At 50.7% G+C, this 6,128-nt stretch overlaps 1 long non-coding RNA gene across 1 annotated transcript; it reads left to right on the top strand.

Moving 5' to 3' along the window:
- The first annotated feature begins 835 nt into the window (after nucleotides 1-835).
- On the top strand, nucleotides 836-5,884 carry LOC135324316 (uncharacterized). The gene is made up of 2 exons (XR_010385685.1): nucleotides 836-1,328; nucleotides 3,318-5,884. It is a non-coding gene; the product is annotated as an uncharacterized LOC135324316 (long non-coding RNA).
- Nucleotides 5,885-6,128: the final 244 nt, after the last annotated feature.

The raw sequence follows: 6,128 nt of genomic DNA, 5'->3' as shown, positions 1-6,128 counted from the left end.
AGAGAGCAATACTTCTGCAACATCCATCAATTACCGCAACCTAACACGCTGGGTAGCAAACACCACCCCATGCCATGGAGAGGGCCGAAAGGCAACGAGTCCCCACATCTCCCTCTCCCACGGAGACACTTACCTCACCTCCGCCACGGCCACCGCGTGCCTGGGACATGACCCCGAGTCTTCGCCCCATCCCCAGCACCACGCCCCCCCCAGGGCTGCCCTGGCCCCCGCCTGGCCAGCACAGTGCAGCCTTCCCCAGCTGTCCTCCCCACCGGCTCCGCAGCACGAGCCTGGAAAACAGATTTCCTCCAGAAAAGTTTCCTCCCTGCAGCCCCTCGCAGCTCCCGGCCACTGGCAACGGGAGGCACATGGTTCCCGGTAAAATACTCAGCAGCCACTGCCTCCCCTGACATTCTGCACCGGATGAGTCAGTCTGGGCGGATTTGAGGATTTGGATGGAGATGGGGGAAAGGACGGCCACGAAAAGTGGCACGGATGCCTCACCTCTGCCTCGCTCCCCGGTCAGCAGCTGCAAAAACAGGGCCTCCACGGCTCCTGCAGTTTCCGAGTCTCACAACTGCCTGAGATACGGACACAGCCCAATACGGCCATAAGCTGCCAACTTAGCAGCCTGTTTTTTGAAAAAAATGCACACATACCTACGAAGTGCTGGTAGGACACCTTTTGTACAGTTATCTGGCTATAGCTCAAGGATAGAGCTTGGTAAGCTTATTACCAGCAATGGCAATAAGTTCTTCTTGGAAAAGAAATCCATAGATTTAACTGGGGAAACGTTAAATGAAGAGCTTGAAACTAGGCTTGTAGCAATAAGCAAATGAAGAATTAAGGCTGCGAGAAAGGAAGACAATGTGGCTTCCAAATCGAAAAAATAAAACAAGCTTTCCATTCAATTTATAGAGACTCTCCTGCCCACCCTACACACCAGCTCACATTGTACAAGTCATGCACTACTGAGAACAGTAAATACCTCACATTAGCTGTATGGGAAAGTGCGGAAGAACGTCGAGGAGATAGGCGATGGAAGCTAGCCAGACCCTTCCGTGGGAAAAGGAGCATCAGCAGGGCATGTTGACCCATAGTCACGTGGTTCAGCCTGTGCCAGGGTGGCGCTGCACCTGGGCTTTGAATCGGGAATAACAGTGAGCTCAACATGCTTACTGCGCATGTGTATGGTACATAAAAACTTCATCTAGTGCCCCCCCACAGTGTTCCTCACCCTGGACCGACGCTCAGCGGTGCCAGGGATCCCCCGCTCCATTATTGCCTCGATCGGGAAAACGCCGGGGAACCCCCACCCAGATGCAGAGGTAATAAATGTTCCATATCGACCATAGTGTGCCTCGTGTTTGTGCATCCATCCCTGCCGGCAGTCCAGGCGGTGCCCCCGCCTCACCCTTACACTTGGCGTAGTCGGCAGGATACACAAACGACAATGCCGTGGCCGAGGAGAGCGAAGGGGGAGGGCGAGTCAAGAAGGGACTGCTCGCCTGCGGCTGCCAGGATGGCCCCAGACTGAGCCATGGGGGCCGGCGGCTGCATTGCTTGCCACGCTGGCAGTCCCCGAGGACTGGCCAGAGTTGGCACAGGGGGAAAGTGTTACCCCAAAGGCGGTTGAATCCGCTTTACAGGCTATGCCCTTCCGTGCCGCTTCGGGAGCAGCTCGGAAGCTGGCTGGACAATTAGGGTGGGCACTGCTGACAGGCATTCGAGCCTTAGATAACAAGGTATCATATTTGCAGCAACAAGTAAAGGATCTGGAGAAGGAGAGTGGAGATTTATGTGATGCGAGGGCAGTAGCACAGGAGTTGATTATGACCCAAACTGAAAAGAGTCAGGAATTAACCCATAGGGTAGAGTGATTAGCTTTGCGGATGGCTAATAAATGCTGCAGGTGTTATGGGAAGGTGCCTGCTACTGTTTCTCAGGTGTGGGCAATGATAACTTGACCCTCCTGGGACCCAGAGGAGTGGGATGGCAATATTTGGAGTACTTCCTCTGACTTGGAGGTGGAATTTGGATTAGAAGGAGAACTGACTACTCCCCAGGTCTGACCTCTTGTGCAATTGAAGGGGGAGAGACAAATAGATAGGGATTCTGTAGAGCAGTGAAGGATTTATATGCCAAAAGAGTTATGTGAGTTTTTAACTACTTTCCAGCAGCAGCCCAGGGAGTCTTTGTTAGCCTGGTTAGTGAGAGCATGGGATGCAGGTGCTGGATGGTTTACTGTCTTAAGAGAGGAGCTGAATTTAATGAGCCCCTTATCGACTGATGCCCAACTACAGTATTATCTTACCCAATTAACTTCTGCATGGGATGGGGCAGGAAATGTTATTGTAGCTCCAACATTGTATCAATGGTTGTGCGTGGCTGTGGTGGGTGCTTACCCGTCCACAGGTGAGTTAGCCACTACAGTGGGGGCTTTGGTAAACAATATAAGGGATTTGGCACTTGTTGGTGAACCAGATACTAAGCAAGTGTGAGCAGTTTGGAATTCCAAGGTGAGAAAATTGGCAGGGACTACTAAATTGAGTGGAAAGCTAACGAGGTGACAGATGTGGACTGATTTGCTGCAGGCAGGGGTATTACATGATGAGATAAATGGTCTTTCTACTACTGACTTATTTAAGCAGCAGTTACCTGCTAATCAGCAATATCAGACACAGCCTACTACTCCAGCCACAGCATGGAAATTGCCAGCCAAAAGACAATGAGGGGGAGGCGGGTCCCCTGCAATACGAGCATCAATTGCGGCTTGGCATGCAGGGGACCGAAGCCCTTATGTACCCCTGTGAATTCGCTGGTGCTCTGGAGGAGAAATTGCTGTGCTTGCTTTAGTGGATACTGGAGCAGAAGTTACCATACTACATAGTGCGGTAGCTCCGGGGAGGCCACTATCCGTATATGTGGGTTGGAAGGATCGGCCACCCCAGTGGTACAGGCAGTAGTTACGTTAACAATCAGCCAAAAAAAAAAAAAAATTAATTACCCTGGTTTTATTAGCACTGATTTGTGAGTACCTCTTGGGGGTCAATGTGTTACTGGGGAGAGATATTCAGACCCTACAGGAGCAGGAGTGGGCTGTAAACCCTGAGAAGGTACAGGGGCCAGACATCAGTGTGCAATTCTTAGGGATAGTCTGGAGGGGGCAGACGAAAGCTATCCCTGAGAAAGTGCGCAATACTATTCCACAGTACCCTGTTGCCACTGCTGTAAAACAACTACAAGGTTTTTGGGGCCTTTTGGGGTTCTGGAGGACCTTTATACCCCACTTAGCATATTTAATGTGGCCACTACAGCGTTTGACCAAAAAAAGTAGCCAGTGGCAATGGACTAAAGAGCAGCAGCAAGCCTTTGACCTGTGCGAGGAGGCGGTGGTCCAACATTCCAAACTAGTCACTCCGCATGAGGGACAACCTTTCGAGATGGAGGTAATGGTTATGGGGGATACGGTGTCTTGGGGGTTGTGGCAGGAATGTGCCCATGCAAGGCAGGAACCTGTAGGTTTCTGGTCCTGTTCCCTGCAAGGGGCCACAGCAAACTGCACACCTCTGGAGAAACAGCTTTTGGCTGTAGTGTGGGCTTTGCAGGATACCGAAGGAGTTACAGGACGTGACCCGGTGACTGTACACACCCCCATCACCATTCAGGCATGGGTGATGGATGATACAGTCAGGGCCCATGTAGGGGTGGCCCAAGCTGCAACGCAGTGGAAATGGAAACACTGTCTACGAGCCCGGTTTAAGGGAGGAGAAAGAACATGAGTACCCCACATGCCTTGGGGTACCTTAACCTTGTTAAGGGAAGTACGTTTTGAGCAAATGCCTCTATTGTCTGAGCCAGAGGGGCCGCCCCCGCCTTGCTCCCCCAATAGAGCCATTGCCTGTCCAAGAGGCCCCTCCTTTTGGGACGTTATCTCCTGAGCGAGTACAAGCCAAACTGACCCTAGCAATCCCTGCTCGGATATCTGTAATGGAAGGGGGGATTGCCCCCCCCCCCCCCCCCCCCCGCATACTTGCCTCTGGGGAGGTAGAATTCTATACATCTGAGCAACTTAGGATTACTGAACGAAGAGTTATAAGCTTACATTTAAGACTGGACTGCCCTTCACAGTGTGTATGGCTGTTTACACCTTTGATACCTGCTAAAATAGCCCCACTCTTATTGACCTCTTCTCAAGATTTATCTTTCCAGGTATCCGTATCCACGCCAGTGAATGTCTCACAGGGAGCACCAATACTGCGAGGAATCCTGATCCACAGTGCCGGAGTGCCTCAAGTTCAGCAAACACCCTCAATACACTCTTTAGCCAGTGTGTGGGTACTAACTCCTCAAAAGGAAAAACAGCCTGGCACTGTTTTAGCAGATGGTCCAGGAGCCACTGCTCTAGTTCTTCCTGATGGCGATACCATGCCTTTCTATCTTCCCATCAACAGGTTATCACGCCGGCATCTGGAAGTTGCCGTTGGAATGTTGCCTCTTGCTGACCATGACAGATGCCCTTGATCTACAAGACCATCCAGCCTCCCATGTAAATACATGGATTTGGCTGGCACAAAGATCAGCTAACCTCTCTGCTTTCTGTGTTGCAGGCGAACGATCAGTGGATGATGTCTTAACTGCGTGTTACATAGGTGTACCAGCTCCACTCGTGGTATTGCAGAGTTATACAAAAAATTGATATTTCTGTTACTCCCATGAATTTCTACGATTTGGGTATTGTTTCCCAAAAGCTGACACCTTGGGCTTACTCTTTCCATATAGCTAACATATCTAAAGCAGATACTTGCTTTCGCTTTGTAAATGCTGCCTCTGTTCTGCAGAATGTAACTGATATGCAGTTAATTTGTAATGACACTATGGATGTTACCTATGCATCTGCTTATCTCATACTACCACTAGGATGGTTCCTTCTGTGTGGCACTACAGCATATACATATGTGCCGGCTGATGCCAGAGGTGTGTAGGTCGTGTTACTTTAAGCATCCCTCCCTTTATGATGGAGCGGCGGAGGACCCGGTGGCATATCCTAAGACGCTGCTTGTAACCCCCATATAAGTTTATTTTCTCATGCAGAAGCTCTAGGCCTATTGTGGAGCCTAGCTGGGATCCCGGGGGTGGTGGCACATGATTGCAAACAGTTAGAGCATGTTACCTGTGCTTTGGCTCAAAGCTTAAACTGGCCATCCAGAGCCATTGCCTCTTTAAATAGGGAGTTGGGAGCAGTGTAGCAAGGAACACTGCAAAACCACCTAGGGATTGACTGTCTCCTACTGCGAGATAACCACAGACACCATGACTTCGCCAGGATGTGCTGTCTCAACATCACCGATGAATTGGCATCTATTGAGAATATCAGCCACCTCATACAGGGAGGACTCCTGTCTATCTCTTGCTTTGTATTATGCTATGTTTTGATTTCATTACTTTGTAAACTCTCTTGCCCTCATACCCCATGCCCTTCTGAGGATTGGGACGGCCTGTAACTAGCTTTCCATCGCGGGGGTGGAGTGTATGGGAAAGTGCGGAAGAACGTCGAGGAGATAGGCGATGGAAGCTAGCCAGACCCTTCCGTGGGAAAAGGAGCATCAACAGGGCATGTTGACCCATAGTCACGTGGTTCAGCCTGTGCCAGGGTGGCGCTGCACCTGGGCTTTGAATCGGGAATAACAGTGAGCTCAACATGCTTACTGCGCATGTGTATGGTACATAAAAACTTCATCTAGTGCCCCCCCCCCCATAGTGTTCCTCACCCTGGACCGATGCTCAGCGGTGCCAGGGATCCCCCGCTCCATTATTGCCTCGATCGGGAAAACGCCGGGGAACCCCTGTTCAGATGCAGAGATAATAAATGCTCCATATCGACCATCGTATGCCTTGTGTTTGTGTATTCGTCGCTGCTGGGAGTCCAGGCGGTGCCCCCGCCTCGCCCTTACATTAGCATCCCCTGTTTCACTCATTTGTACACTCTTTCTGACAATTGTACTTTTGGACTACCACAGGGGGCACGATTCCAAACTGCAGCACCCTGATGATAGCGTATTTTTCCTAGGCCCAGGAGGTCAGTCACGGGAAATAACAAAAGGGTCATACGATCTGTGGGTTTGTAG

This window comes from Dromaius novaehollandiae, chromosome W (assembly GCF_036370855.1).
Source record: "Dromaius novaehollandiae isolate bDroNov1 chromosome W, bDroNov1.hap1, whole genome shotgun sequence".
Taxonomy (NCBI): Eukaryota; Metazoa; Chordata; class Aves; order Casuariiformes; family Dromaiidae; genus Dromaius; species Dromaius novaehollandiae.
Note: the sequence above shows the minus strand (reverse complement) of the source record. Positions and strands in the feature narration are given on the sequence as shown.